Below are 16,535 nucleotides of genomic sequence, written 5' to 3'. Positions count from 1 at the left end.
TCGAGGATACAGGAAGAAAGCAGGAGACAGCTTCTTTCACAAACAATTGTGAAATTTATCTAGATTTTTCACATTATTTGTTTTTTTTGTAACACTAAATATTTATCTTGATCACATTTTTTAAGAAAATAATTAGTTTCCATGTGAGAAAAATTATAGCTTTTCAACACATCATGTTGTTACATCTTGTACATCACTACACAGTATGTACACATACAAAATAGAAGATCAAGCCTTTTACAATCTCTCCTCCAAAAACAGACAGTATCAATTGAAGTTCACAGACAATGGTTCTGCAGTTTAATATGTGATCTTGCTGTTTTAGATAGTGAGGTTGCCTGAATGGCTTTTTACTGTTTGTAATCTGTGGTGCATTTAATTACTGTTATTTTAACTGTAGCCATAGTCAACAACCCATGTTAACACCTGTGTGTGCAAAGCACCAGTGAACTTACAATTTAAGAAGGGATTCGATGTGCACAGTTTCTGTGCTCTTGAAACACTGGCACTGGGCAGGAAGGCTGCAGGACTGTAAGATATACAGTATATTAATTGGAAAACCAGGCAGAAACCAGGGGGATCTGTTGGGAGAATCTTCTAGGATCACTTCAGTACTCCAGCCTTACAAGGGCTGCTTGTGTTCTTCATGGCTCTTACTCAGTTCACGAGGGGAATGTTGTTTTGTTGGTGGTGTGTTAGGATAGTAAATGGAAACAAAGAGCACGCCTAGTCAAGGCAAGATCTGAATGAAATGCAGAAAGACACTGACCATAACATGGAGGAGGAATCTTTTGAAAGAGTCTTAATGGATTATGGATCAGATTGATAATCCAACCAGCAGTTTATTTTATTACTGAAGTCATCGTTAGGATCAAGGAGATTTATCACTTGGCAAGAGCAATGTTGTCTCTTGTATCCTAGAAGAGGATACTCATGAATTCAATGTCTTTGTTTATCCAGGATGAGGATGAATTAAAGGCCATTTCCTGACTTATTAACTTGTGGAAGTCAGACACATCATTGGATAAATACAAAGAGAGACATCATCACGGAGTCTTGGAGATCCAGCTTGATTTGATCTTTGTGTCAAATGAAATTAGTCTTTGACAATCCTCTTTGACAAGTCTCCAATCCATGCTGGACAGAGTGAGCAGCACACAAGACAGGAGCAGACACTGGGCTAAAATTGTTTCTAAGAGAACAACAAGAATGCTGGACACATTCCATAAATCACAGAGTGACCTTTTGCTTTAGAACTTCTAATGAATCCTGAAGGATATTACAAAAAATGACTGAATGATCCTGAAACCCCTTGGTCCACAGTCCATTCATGACTGTATTTCATGGGAATAACTTACATTGGAAACTGCATTCTTTACTGACCTTTACATGGAACTGAAATCAATGTTTCATATTTGGAATGTGTGGTCTTTGGATGTTTCTGGAGAATTATTATTTTTATTGGACTGGGGATTCATCTTGGAATACATTTCATCACAATCCTGAGGAAAGAGACATAAGTCACATGTGAGTCACGAATAGTCTGTGATCAGAAATGACCTCCAGGTGTTACACAATCTACTAAAACTTCAGCAGTGCATCTGGTGGATATACTGCGCTGCACAGATTTTACATTACAAATGCTTCTCTCAGCAAAGACAAATGAAACAACCTTGATTTATACATATACACAGATACCTTTAATTTACAGTTTACATTCAGGCCTCAGGTTCAGGCAGGATGTCCTTGTTTAGTGACATTTGGCTTAAATGCAACAGCAGGCTGGCTTTCAAAGTGAAGTTTGCTCCAGTCTTCTGAACTCTAAATAAACCCCAACTTTTCTTCTCTTAAAAGTGGTCATCAATTCAATAATACTTTGTTCTATTTTCATTGTCACTTGCTACATTTAACATGTATGATGTCTTTGAGGATATGAATGAGGATAACATTTAACTGTGAAACAGAAACCTGTGAAAGTCTCTCTGTAAGCGTCCTGCACTTCATCCATACTTGAATCCATAGGATAGTGATAGCCCTCGTGTTTGTCCTTGAAAATAAAGTGCATTTAAAAATGTGATAAAGAGAAATAACATGTTATAACTGCAAAGCTTAAAGAAAAGCATTATTGGCAATAGGCAGTGTGTTGAAGAGCAGGGTCTGCTCTCTGCAGCAGCAGGAGGTTTTTGTACAGCGTCTCTATGGCAGTGAAGCACTGTGGTACACTTTTGGACAAGGCACCAAGGTGGTGGTGAAATGTAAGTGACTTCTCTTCTTTTATTCAACTCTGCAGGCTTGTTTGTCTGCTCAAATGTTTTTATGATGTTTTAACTGTGATCCAGTGTGCTTTGTGCCTCCTAATCTTCGTCATTCTTAACTGATGTACAGTACAGAATATTTATGGTTGAGGAGGGAAATCTTGACAGGACAGAAGCTGCTTCAGTCGAGCTTCTTCTTCGGCATTTTCCTCTCTCATGATCCTAAACGATCTTGGGTGACCCAGTCTTCTGGGCTGGTTCATGAAATTAATGCTGATTCTTTCACAGGGAAAATAAGCTTTCACACACTAACCCTCTTTGCAAAAAGATCTAAATGTAGAGTTTGAGAGTTGTTTTGGGCACTTAATGACAGATATAAAAGAGGAAAAACTCAAACTCAGTATGTTCATTTCTAAAAGAAGTATTTTAAACTGATCTGAACTGCAGCACAGTAATATCACCATGAACTAAACTGAGGTATTAAAGTATAGTGATTACAGAGAGCAGGCAGTGCACAGGAGAGCTGGGTGCTCTCTCTGGAGGTTTTTGTACAGCCTCTCTATGGTAATAAAACACTGTGGTGGACTTTCGGGCAAGGAACCAAGGTGGTGGTGAAATGTAAGTGACTTCTCTTCTTTCTCTCAACTCAGCAGACTTTTCTTGTCTTTTTAAATGTTATGAAAAGCTGTGTTTTAGCTGTGATCCAGTGTGCTTTGTGCCTCCTGATCTTGGTCATTCTTAACTGATGTACAGTACAGAATATTTGTGGAAGAGTAGGGAAATCTTGACAGGACAGAAGCTGCTTCAGTCGAGCTTCTTCTGCGGCATTTTACTCTCTCATGATCCTAAACGATCTTGGGTGACCCAGTCTTCTGGGCTGGTTCATGAAATAAATGCTGATTCTTTCACAGGGAAAAAAAGCTTTCACACAAACGTTCTTTGTTAAGAGATCTGAATGCACAGTTTAATTAATGCTCTTAATTATGGAAACAAAAGAGGAAAGACTCAAACTCAACATGTTCACTTACAAAAGAGGTATTTTGAAGCAGCACAGTAATATCACCATTTACTAAACTGAGATATTAAAGTTTTGGAATCCAAGTGATCATAGAGCGGGCAGTGCACAGGAGAGCTGGGTGCCCTCTCTGCAGGTTTTTGTACAGCCTCTCTATGGTAATATAACACTGTGGCTCACTTTCGGACAAGGAACCAAGGTGGTGGTGAAATGTAAGTGACTTCTCTTCTTTCTCTCAACTCAGCAGACTTGAAAGTCGTGGAATTTTTACATTTTAGCAGTTTAGAATCTTTAATTTCTCCTGGAGCCAGACTGACCTGTAACATTATGCTTCAGAACCTGCTTACTTTTGAATCAGCTCTAGCCCAGTCTCTTCTGTGATATGTCCCGCTGTAATTATCACAACCAGCCATGTGCTGTGTTCAGGTTGGCTTTCAAAGTCTTCTCTGAACTTTTTGTTCAAGTCTTCCGAACTCTAAATTACCCCCAGCTTTTCTAGTGGTCATCAATTCAAAAATGCTTTTTATAGATGTTCAAACAGGGAAGAATGTTTCCACTCCCAGTGTCAGTGACTGAAATCTGTTTTATTGTTTTCTTATCGTTGTATTTTGTGCCAGGTTGCTAAAAGTAAATCAAGATCAGGCACTTCACTTACAAAATTTAATTTTCTATGCAGGCTAAAAACAAACCGCCAAAACTCCACTAATAGTGGTGTTCCTAATACTAATGAATTCCTATTGCCAGTCAGATTTGACATAAAGACTGCAGTGAGTCTAATCACTGCAGTTCACGTTCAGACAGGACTGGTGAAGAAAACTGTTTTTTTTTCTTTTATTGTATTTACTCAGCAGAGAAAAACAAAACCTCTTTAGGTTTTTTTTTATCTTCATCAGAAGTAAGGTTATTTTTCAATACACCTTTACTGATCTGTAGGCAACAGAATCTAACTGAACTGGAGGCTGCTGTCACTGTTGAGGCTGAGGTCAACTGGCATTTTAAAATTCACCCCATTTGCAATGGAATGGTTTTCTAAAGATACTGTTGCTTTTTCCTTAGACAGAGACATTATGTAAAGATAGAAATGATCAACATTCAATGTCTACTACTTCCGGTAACACTAGAATAGTGTAGGAATTTACAAATCATCATCATTATTTTCAATATTAAATTAAATTAATTTCAGTTGATTAATCAGCTTTGTTATAGTAGTAATTAAATTAATAATGATATTGATATTAGTATAATGCACTGCAGTATGTTCATATTAATATATTAATATACTTGCAATCCACAACTGCTATCTTTAATTATCTATAAATGAGTAATGATCAGATGGGCTGATTAAAAAATAATATTTGAGAACGTAATCACAGACAAACTACAGGTAAGTCTTTTATACTTTTTTTATGTGTAGAAATTGATGACTTCTAATGTACTGATCAGCACAGGATCAAAAGCGTTGAAGTTATTTTATGAACCTTGTGAAAGTATTTCAATTTAAATCTTCAGGTTTTGTTGCAGCTGTTTCTTCAGACACATTTTCCTCTGCTGTGCTGCTCAGTAAAGCATGAAGTGGAACACAGATGACAGACCTAGCGCAGTTGTTTTATTAATAATGCCTAACGATAGTATTAGACTTTAATTTATATACGAACTCAAAAAATCATTTTAAAGTGCTTATACATTGCAGGCATGTGTTTTTACATGATTCTTGTCACATTTTGTAACAAATGAAAATTATTTCAGCACTACTCAAGTCCAGACCAGCATCAGCCTGTGCTTTTTTCAGTCTCAGCTAACAATTACCTCCACAGCTGAATTTTAGTTTACAGCGCAGAGAACTGACACTTATAGTATAATGTCTAATAAGATCCTGTGAAGTGATATGTGTTGCAGATATATTAACACATATTCTGCATAGGCTTATTTCAAAAGTCTTTCATGCAGAAATTTAATCCTCCTAAAATAATCACTATTTGCTGATTCTGAATTTCAGCAGCAGGTGGAATGGGGAGTTAGGTCACTTGGTGGCTCTGTCTAAGTGTCAGTGAACTCTTTGGAAACTGGGCTGGCTCTGTATTAGAGGTGAACAGGCTGCTCAGGGTCCCAGCCTGGAGTCCAGGCTGGTCCAGGACAGCTGGTGCAGAGAACTCAGGCACCATGATTCCAGTGACAAATCATCAGAACCTCAGAAAGGCTCCAAACAAGGACAGACCTGTCCTGCCCGCTAGGCTACTCTGTAACACATTGATCTGAGGATGTCAAGGGGCTTCTTTGAAAGCATTCTCGTTTATAATATGTGTAACTTTAAAATGTATGTATTGATGTTAATTATTGGGTTTTAAAACTACAGATACAGGAGTAGAAGGAAGCCTGATCTTTGTTTAGAAGAGCATGTGGTGTTTCTATGTGTCCCAAAGTGCGGTGTGTGTTGGTGCAAAGTTAGTGAGGCTCAGTCTCCTGCTGGACACCAGTCCTGACTCTCTGCCCTGCTCTGTCTCACTCTCTCCTAGCTGGCGCCACCGTGAAGCCTACAGTGTCTCTGTTCCCCCCGTCCCCCAGTGAGCTGTCCGCCAACTCGGCCACACTGCTCTGCCTGCTCAGCGGCTACTCCCCCGAGGGGGCCAGCGTGGAGTGGACGGTGGATGGCTCCAAAGTGACCAGCGGGGTCCTGACCAGCGCAGAGGAGGGGAGGGACGGGAAATTCAGCCGCAGCAGCTCCCTGAAGCTGAGCAAGGCTGAGTGGGAGGCCAAGGAGGAGTACGTGTGCACGGTGACCCACGACAACTCGCCAGCCTCCTACAGTGTCCGCAGGAGTCAGTGCACGGGCGCCGCGGCGTGATGCTGTCCTGGGAGAAGAGGGGAAGAGCCGCCCTCCCCTCGGCCCCAGTGTGTCTGCAGATCCTGTAGAGCCACGCAGCAGCTCAGTAGCCTAGCATGTTAGCCTCCGGCCGTCACTAGAGCTTGTCTGGTAACTGGTGTGTGTTTGTGTAGTCTAGGACATTTTTCACTGTTTGTTTCGCTCTAGAAGTTCAAATTAAATATTGAAGTCAGAATCTGGAGTTGTGTCACTCTTTTTGTATGCGTTTGATTTTCTGAAAAGGAATATAAGATCTCCGGGTTGAGAAAGGCCCCAGTTTGACCCTGTGGCACAGAGAGCATCCATATCAAAGGCAGTTGGCAGCTCTTAACTGAAAGACAGGGGGTCTTCTTATTACAATAAAAATAATAATTTAATTGATTTACCTGACATCTTCATCATCAAAGATACCCAAAAATTAAAGAACTTAAAAATAATAATAAACTTTATTTTATATAGCGCCTTTAAATGTGGCTTCTCAAAGCGCTTTACAGAATGACAACAACAATAAATAAAAAGAATACACAAGATAAAACACAATTACAATATACAGAGGAGACCGTGGATGGTGGTACTAAGTATAGTAGGAGCAGAGGGGTAAAGAATGGAACCAGTTCAGAAAAGGCTCATCTAAAGAAGAAGGTTTTGAGTCTGGATTTGAAGGAGATTAGAGAAGGTGACTCTGATATCCTAGGGGAGAGAGAATATCAAGTATTATCATACAGTACATAATAATATATAATATACATTATAAAACATGATATGTTGAGTGGATGGATTAAAAAATCTTCTTTCATGGGTTATTATCAAACAATTCAGTGACAAAAAGTAGTGCAGCACAAGGGACAGTGACCTTCAGTGAAAGCAAGTCAGCTCGATGCAGAGTCGAGACAGCAGGGGCCTGAGGAGGCTGGAGACACACAGGTGTGTCTGGGGATCTGGCTCCACCTCAGAGGTGGACAACCAGCAGCACTGAAAGCCGGAGAAGCAACATCTGGACTTGAACAGAGAGGAGGGGGAAGAATGAGAGATTATATATATTATATGTGTATTGAATACTGACACTGTGAAACTTTTCACATTACTTTGAGTTGCAAACTGAGCACTGACACGCTAGGATCTACCACAGTGAGTACCACAGTGTTGTCAAATTAACAATTGTTTTTCCTGCATACTGACAAAAAGAGTCAGCACACAATTCTGTGCTTGTCCTGCCGTTACTTGTCCTGTTTCTAATCTTTCATAGTTTGTGTACATTTTGCAACATGCCTTCGCATTTCACATCTATTTATCTAGTAGTAACATTTACACACCCTGTAAGTATATATCACCAGAATACATGTATCACATCTGATATAAATCAGAATAAGGAATATGGTCTTATAATGAGACCTCAGGCCAGCTCAATGGAGGGTCAGACAGCAGGGTCCTGAGGAGGCCATTGAGGGTCATTGAGCTGGCCTGAGGTCTCATTATAAGACCATATTCCTTATTCTGATTTATATCAGATGTGATACATGTATTCTGGTGATATATACTTACAGGGTGTGTACCCAGGAGTGTCCAACAGGAGGCCAGTTGGCTCATCTTGCTTATTTGTCAGTTTAGTAGCAAATTGAATCTAAACTTTTTCTTAAATGTGCCTAGAGTTTGGGCCTCAACTACCAGGGTGATACTGTATATTCTAGATACCCAGAACAGTTTGGTTACAGCATCAATTTTTATTTTCCATCCTGTATTATTTCCGTTTTAGTTACTTACTTTGCATCCTTGTTTGACTTCTGAGTGTGTAAAAGTCCCTATGTTGAATCTGTCTATAACCCATAACAGTGTGTATATCTGGAACAAATCTCTCAATTTCCACTGTTCTAGTCTGATGAGATTTAGCTCCTTTAACTTGTCTGTACATGATAATCCACTGAAACTAGAATTTATTATTGTTGCTCTTCATTTAACTCTTTCTCAGACTGCATTCTCCTTTTTGATATGTTGCCTAAAACTGAAAACAATTTTCTAAATGAAGCCTTAGAATTGCCTTGTAAACCTTGAGTATAACCTCCCTGGAATTAGATTCAACACTTCCTGCTCTACACTCTAGCATTCAGTTTGCTTTACTGATTCCCCACATTGTCTGGATGAAGACATAGAACAATTTACCAGATCTCTTTTGTGTGTAACATCCTGCAGCCCAGACTCATTCATGCTAAATATACACAATGTACACAACATTTTCCTCCTACCTGCCTGTTTCACTGTGCACTTAACAATGTTAAATTTCATACCAGGTGTCTTCCCAATTTCTTTGTCTTTAAAGTCTTATTTAGTTCCCTGTTTCTGTTAACCACTCTCTCTCTCTAGTTTGATAACTATACCTGAAGCTGATGTTTATATGGAACAGGAAGATGATGGGCCAAAAACACATCCTTGAGGTACACCACTAGTTTCATCTGCCCCGATAAGTGTGGCACCCCTTAAGATGCACTATGCGCTTAAGGCTATGAACATTATGTTCCCTGTTAGTCTGTTACCAATCCATATATATAAAGAAAGGAGACCTGAATAGTGAATTTTGCAGTGCTGTGAATGTTTTGTGTCTTGACCATCGTGAGTTCTGTTGCATTTCACTCAGATTTCAGAGAAAGGTGTCTTTGTTCCTTCTTTCCTTTTAAGCCATGAGGTGTTTTGGTCTCTGGTCCATTTTAAGCTTCAAGGTGCATTTTCACTAAACTCTACTGGACACTGTAATTGTTTTTTTACTTCAAGTTCTCCGCTTAAATGTCTAGTCACTTCAAAGCACATAAACAACAAACCAAATAAAAGGTGTTCCTAATTAATTCAATGATTAGTGATTAGATTAAAAAAATCTGCAGATCTAAAGGAGCTACTTGCAAATGTAAGTGGTAAGAATGGGCAGACGATCATCCTCTAACTTGTACTTGTAGCTTTCTCTTACAGACAGTCCGACAGAAAGGGCTCAACCGGTGAAGGCACCTTTTGGAGTTCAGGCTGGGCTCTAAAGAGCTGGACTGAATCTATGATATCATTTACTCACTACCATAACTTAAACACAGACACACAAAACACAGACACAGACACACTCACACCAGGGCCAATCTCCCATAAGCCAATTAACCTGACAGTATGTATTTGAACTGTGGCAGGAAAACAGAGCACCCAGAGAAACCACTAAGAGAATATAAAGACTCCACACAGACAGCACCCCACGTCCAGAATTGAACCCAGGACCCCAGTGCTGCCAGGCCACACTATCCCTGCTATCATTATCATAAGTACAATTTAACAGAGTCTTCTAATAAACTCTCTCTCTCCTTCCAGGACCCAGCTACTGTCTCTTTGACACTACCTGTGCTGAATCTACAACAGTCAAATCCAAAACCGTCAGTACCTACCATCAATCTTAATTTGCAGTGTGTGAGCACTGGCCTTTTCCTAGGGATCAGCCTTTAATGTTTGTGAGGATTTTTGGGGGTTTTCATCTTAATTATTTTAATTACCATGCTGTACTGTGAATGGCCAGTGTGAATATTAATATTAATCGTGTTAAAGTCTTTAAAAACCTCTGAGGGAACTGCACAGTATTCTAAGTGCCGAAGAAAGAGAGTCAATTCATCTATCATGAAGGGATACGGGTGATGGTTTGTGAGACTGGAGCTGCCTGCTGCTCTCTGAGAGACTCTGACACCTGCAGCTGGTCTATTCTGGGAGAGCGTCGGTCACGCTGGGACACCTGCGCATCTCGCTATGCAAATCCTCTCGGCAGCGGTTTCGCTTTCTCCTCCCCGTCTTCCAGTTTCACAGCCAGAAATAGCCCGGGGACGGCAGGGCAGCGGAGCGCGGCTGGGGAGATTTGCCTGCCGTGGCAGAGAGCCAGCCGGGCGCACAGCGCAGTGGTTTCGGAGAGCTCAGCTGTCTGAGCCAGAGACAGGAGCTCAGGAGGAGGAGCTCAGCTGCGCTGTTCAACACACATGAGAGATGGAGAAACGCGAGGTGCTGTAACGATGCACAGATAATGAATTCAAATTTCTAGATTAAATGTAATTTTCCGAGACTGAAGATTTCTGGAACTGTCAATTACAAAAGAAGTTCAAGTAGGGAGCTGTGACAGCATGTGTGGGCTGCAAAGGAACAGGTAAAGGTTTATTCCAGGCTTAAAGAAAAATAAAAAAAGACATGTTTCAGGTGAGAGAAGAAGGATCCACAGCTGAAACGTTGTGCCTGTTTTCTTTTCAGCATGGAATAAACCTCTACCTGGTCGTTTTCAAAGATATTTGTTAAAATCTGACATATTAATAGAATTACAGATTAATTTAGTCTAAATTCCCACCAGAAATCTTAATTCACCTGAATCTTAATCTTAATGGCCTTTTTCTAGGGATCATCTTCTAACATTTGTGTAGATCTTTTGTGATTCCCCATTTTATTGATTTTAATTACTATGTTTTTATTTATACTAAACTATTATCCAGGTGTCAGAGTCTGGATTTTATTTATTGATCTGTAGTACACAGATTATATATCATATCTAGCAAATAATTTACTAACATAATTTAATTTACAATATCCTACCTGTAATTTTGAGCATTAAAATGACCATTTTATTTATACATCTGACATGCTCTTTAATTGCACCCAGGTTTAGTCTGAGTGCTGTATGAATGTTGGTAAACTCCTGTTTTTACTGCATTGATGAATGTTGACATCAGCAATAAGAAACGGTTTAAGAACCTTAAACTGCCTGGGCTCCTGTAAGATCGGCTTGTAAGGCATTAGTTTTACTTTTTTAGCTTGTTCTCACACTGAATCTAGGATTCTAGCCTCTTTCTTAAATATTACAGCATCAAGTACTTTGTGAAACGATTCATACTGAACACTGTTTACTCAGTGTTTATTATTCATCTGGTGTTGTTTCTCCTATTAAACTTCACCCAGTTGTGAACATCTGTGTGAACTTTATAATACATCTAGTATATGCCAGTATAAACCTTTTAAAACATACAGTACATACCAGATAGTATACTGCTATATAACCTGAGAGCTGGACATTTCTATCTTAATTTTCACTATAAGATTGGAGAGGTCTGTGTGAGGGATGAATTGCTCTTGAATAGGGGCAGGGTGATTACCCAACTCAAAAAAAAAAAACTTTCCAGGGGTTAGGTTACTTAGACATGATGTTTTTACATGTTTTTTATTGGAAAGATGCAGTTTACTTATGTCAGAATTCCAGATATACAGTTACATTGAAGCTGCTGTATTTTGGAAATACCTCCCATGTTTATGTTGTCTCCTTGATTTGAGAAAGTGTTACTTGCTGGTGTTTTGTACACATTATAAAGATGTAAGCATGTTATCTAATCCCTAATCATTGCAGCCGAATCGGGCCAAAGATGTATTTTGACCTTTTCAACATTCCCTGGAGTTTACAAATTAATTCAGCCACGATGATTTTAGGGTATATGATATTTGTATATGATTTTATACAAAGTTGCAGCTTTTTTATGATATCACCACATGTTTTTCCTTGTTCCTGTCAGCTTGTTATGCTCCAATTGTCTTTATGCTTTCTCTAAGGAATGTCACCACTTAATGTTTGTACAGTATCTTGTGACAGATGGATCTTGTGGTAGTTTGGGAATAATCTCTATGAAAAAGATTACTTCAAGCCTGTCTGTTGAATCTGTCTGTACCGATCACAGCAAAACAAGAGAGATGTGCTGAAGTCAGAGGAACTAATCTAGGATAAACTGTGGCAAAGAGTGAAAGATGAACACAAAGCTTAACAAAGCAGAATAATGTTCAAAATACTATGGATACATACAGTATGTGATCTTTCAGAAAGTTTTTTTTATTTAATTGAATGTGGAAATTATAATATCTCTGCTTTCCCAGGAAATGGAGGTATTATAATGTAAAATGATAACTTAGACATCCTACCAAGTATTTTACCTGCTGTAAATACACGTACAGTACTGTACTGTTGCGATAATATTTTACTGCACTCACTGGGTAGAAAAAAGCTATTATTCTTGGAAAACAATTGCAGTGTTTAAGATTGTGTATGACTGTTCCAGCCTGTATTAAGATTAATGTAGTTTTGAAGCTGAGGTTACCAACTGCTATTCTTTGTGCTGGAAGTGACTCAGCAGAGTTACCAGCAGTGGCAGGAAATGGTAGGAGAATTGAAGGAGAGTCTTCAGTCTGTTCACTTGCATTTCAGATGCAGTATATACAGTACCTTATTATACACAACTAAGACTCGCATCACATAAATTACAATCCACAGGGAGTTCTGGGATAAATAAACCTTTATTTTTCTGTCTGCTTCTCCTTCAGCTGTAATTGAACTTTTTACAGTTTACTGTTGCTTTTTTAAGTAAAATGTCAGAAGTTGCATTCTGATTTAAGTTGTACATTAAATGCCCGAATGTTGCACTTGTAATAGTAACAATCAGTTTTGCACTTAGATAAAGCAATAAAGATATGCTTTAAAAGTAATATGTGTCATTGGATTTCTTGTTCAATTAGCAGGAAATATTGCGATTGCACAAAGACAAAATAAAATACAACAGAAATGCGGACAGCGGAGCACAGAACCGTACGGAGGCTTATTATGATGAAATATCTCATTTATAGGAGATAGCATTGCGTTTATAGAGAAAAGTATCTTGTATATACGAGACATGTATTGCTTTTACACACAATAGTTCATTTGTGAACAATGGTGCCTACTATACTGTATAAATACTGAATACAGCATTGTACTGTATATTGTAACGAGACGGGGTCAGCGAGGATGGAGACAGGAAGTCGGGCTTTTTAAAACCACAGCGCTTTATTAGTAGGACATGCGTCCGGCTCCGCACCAGCAACAGAGAAAGTGAGAAAAGAGAGGAACATGGTACAACACTCTGGGGTCATTTCGTGTACAGGTACGTGGTATAGAGTGGTAAGTGGGTACAGATATAAAAGGGGCTGCAAAACTGGGATAACTATTTACAGGGACCCCGGCAACCTATCCAGGGTGTACACCCGTTCAGAATGGTCAGCGGCACTGGCCAGTGGCTCCCCTAGTCCCCGCCCTGACCACTACTACTGCTCCTGTCCTGCCCCTCGCCACGCACCCCAGCCAGGCGCTCTTCATCCTTGATGCCAGGCGAGGACGCCTCAATATGAAATAATATTGTCCAGTGCAAAGTAGCATTGACTTAAATAACAGCAGAACATTTCCACACTCCTCCTTTTGGAAAAAAAATCTAAAGGAACACGTGTTCTGTATTTTGTATACATGAAGTACAACGCCGTGTCAGTAAATATGGAAGTGCATTGCTGCCACCAAGGATAAAAAAAAATCTCGCATTTTACGAGATAACGAGATAGCAATGATTACTTCATAGTAAACACAACCTGTTGTGTTGTGCACTGAACGCATGTAGAAGCTACCGTGACCTTGGCTGGCACTTTCGGTTTAATGATCGTGTCAATGTCCAGCGCTGCAGAATTTGTACGGATTTACTTTCGACTGGGGTTTAGTCATAATAAAGTCATGAAATTTTGAGCAAATATAAACAGAATCATTATAAGCATCGCAACCAGGTGTGTGGGATTAAGAGATCAAAGCAATGATTGCTCCGTTATGCACAGTTATACCTGCAATCAGCTCCACTGCTTAAAACTCCGCACGGAGCGATAGAGGTAATATATGGCGATCGTGCTGTCGCATGATCACATAAAGTACGCGAGAATTACTATCTCGTACGAAAAGAATCCTTATAGAGGATTTTGTTTTCCTTAGTGGCAGCAATGCGCTTCCGTAAGTAAGCATTCCCAGGTTAAACGCGTATCGTTTTCGCCGTTTCTGCGAGAAGAGACGTCATGGCTTTCCAAACTTTCAGTATTTTCTTCTTGATGTGAAGCTGCAGAAACATGTCCCGTACATAGGTTGTACATTGCCTCCTCTTTAAACATTGAACGCAATACGTTCACTTGACTTGATAGTAAGACTTATGCCAAATGTTATCACTGGAAACAGTAAACGGAACGCCATCCGTGTGCAAGCTGTAATACGGGTTGTGTGCCGTCCTGGAATTCTTTTTCTTTTTCAAAACGTTTTTGTTTGGCATTACCCTGTCTCTGTACACATGCACATCTGTGCAAACGGACACAGAAATATTGTTTCTTCTCCCATCAAAATGCACTTTTCCTACATTTTGCTGTGTAAATCCAAATTCAAATCATTTGATGTCAGCATACTGTAGTCTAAAAGCTTTTAATAATTATTATAATTGCATACACTTATACTGTTCTGTATAATTATTAGTTCTTTGTAAAAGGCTGAACAGGGATTACTGTATTATTAGTCAACAGAGGGCAGCACTGAAAACTGAATTGAGAGTCAGTCTCATCTGGCAAACGTTGCTGCTCTTCTTCCTGATGTGACTCTTGTCTCAGTGTAATTGCCGTATTACTGACAATAGAGGGCAGCACTGAACACTGAATTGAGAGTCTCAGTTTTTCCCCAAAAAACACTGTTCTGCTCCTCTTACTGTGACACTTGTCTCAGTGTGTGAGAACAGTGCTGCTCTTTCATTTCACCCTACCTGTCCAACAGATTGTTTCATCCTATCAATACAGCCTCTCCTAAGAATCCAGTCTGCCTGATATTGAGATACCTCACCTGTGAACCTGTCTGAGATGCTTTGCTGCCTCACACTTCTTCTTTGTACTTCGGGATGTTCACCAGTTTCAATCTCTTTCATCAGCTTTTGTATATGATGCACTGAAAGTATTGATGTAAGACCAGCATTTGAATCTGCAGCTCATTACAAAAAAAACTTGCAGTACAATAATTATACTCTAAGATTACAGTTGAGAACCTATCTTTGAAGCCAACCCTCAATAAGAGTGATATTCTGCCAAGGTCTGGCAAGATTATCATCTCTGAGTCAACATATGTGTTTCTTGTATGTAGAAAAGTGTTGGACAATACGGTGCTGTGCAGCTACACAACTCTTCTCTGAGTTCACCAGCCCCGGTTCTGAGCTGTAACCAGACCAGCTCCACTGGGCTCTGATCCCTTTACACTCACAGGGACAGCCTGAATGTGGGAGGAGTCTGCAGAGGATTTCTGGGCTTTCAATGTGCTTCAGACATTCAGAGCTCAACTCAGTATTGGTTTTCTTTACTGTTTTTTATTAACAGTATCACTCTGAGCAAAATCTAACCTGGTTCATAATCACTGCAGGTATTGTTTCACAACAAGAATAACATACTGTACGTTTGGAAAGCTGTGTCGTTGCTACTTCCTGGTCAAAGACACATTCGATTACTGACGTTTTACTGGGATTTTACGACCGACTCGCTACATCCATCGCAGCACAGGATGCCGTTTTTTTCGTTCGTCTGCCTGCGGAGTCTCTATCCCTGCCTTTCGGCGCACCTGGACCACACTCCGCTTCCCCCTGCATCCCCGAGACTGGCCAGATCAGCGCTACTCAACAACCGCTCCGTTAACAGCAAGGCTCTTCTTTTATGTGACATTATCAAAGAAAAACAACTGGACCTTCTGTGTTTAACTGAAACATGGCACAAACAAAACGATGGACTCCTGTTCAACCAACTAGTTCCTCCTGGATATGGTTTGTTTGACCTTCCGCGTCTTTCAGGCAGAGGCAGGGGCATCATTGTTATTTACAACCTTTTTTACAGTCTAAGTCCTATAGCTATACCTCCTCCCTCTTCTTTTGAGTGTCTTGTTTTAAATGTTTCTATCCCCCAATCTACTATTATTGCCACAGTTTACAGACCACCCAAACCCAGTGGAGTCTTCTTAGGTGAGTTTGCTGATTTTCTCTCATTCTTATCCCTTAAATTTAAAAGGATCCTTATTCTAGGGGACTTTAATATACACATTGATTCAACCCCTTTCAGTCTGGCTAAAGACTTCCTTTCTCTTTTGGGATGCTTTGACCTTACTCAGTTTGTTTGTACCCCTACACATAACAAAGGACACACCTTAGATCTAATTATTGCAAATGAATCCTTTGTCTCCCACTGCTCTCCCCTTGATCTTGGCCTCTCTGACCACTTAGCCATTCTCTTCAATCTGGAATTACCTGTTTCTAACACTTCCCCCTCACGCTCTGTAAATTTCCACAACTGGCGATCAATTGATCACCCAAGGTTTCCAAATTCTGTTCTGTCCTCCTTATCCTGTTTCCCTTCCTCTGACCCTCTAGAGGACAAAATACAGTTACTTGACAATGCTCTTTTATCTACCCTCGACACCTTTGCTCCTTTAAAAACTCGAACCATCTCCTTCTCTCACCCTGCCCCCTGGTACAATGACCATCTGCGATTCATGAAGGCAGCCTCTCGCAAACTTGAG

The 16,535-nt window shown here is 39.9% G+C and overlaps 1 pseudogene across 1 annotated transcript in view; it reads left to right on the top strand.

Moving 5' to 3' along the window:
* The window catches only part of LOC148646851 (Ig kappa chain V-III region MOPC 63-like), a 230,652-nt pseudogene extending 224,326 nt beyond the window's left edge, over window positions 1-6,326 (top strand). Inside the window, exons 3-4 of the transcript XR_015927636.1 lie at window positions 2,211-2,255; window positions 5,784-6,326. The product of XR_015927636.1 is annotated as an Ig kappa chain V-III region MOPC 63-like (transcript). The remainder of the gene's footprint in view (window positions 1-2,210; window positions 2,256-5,783) is intronic.
* Window positions 6,327-16,535: the final 10,209 nt, after the last annotated feature.

The sequence above is a fragment of the Lepisosteus platostomus genome, chromosome 16, assembly GCF_059453375.1.
Source record: "Lepisosteus platostomus isolate fLepPlt1 chromosome 16, fLepPlt1.hap1, whole genome shotgun sequence".
Lineage (NCBI taxonomy): Eukaryota > Metazoa > Chordata > Actinopteri > Semionotiformes > Lepisosteidae > Lepisosteus > Lepisosteus platostomus.
This window is presented reverse-complemented; position numbering and strand designations above follow the sequence as displayed.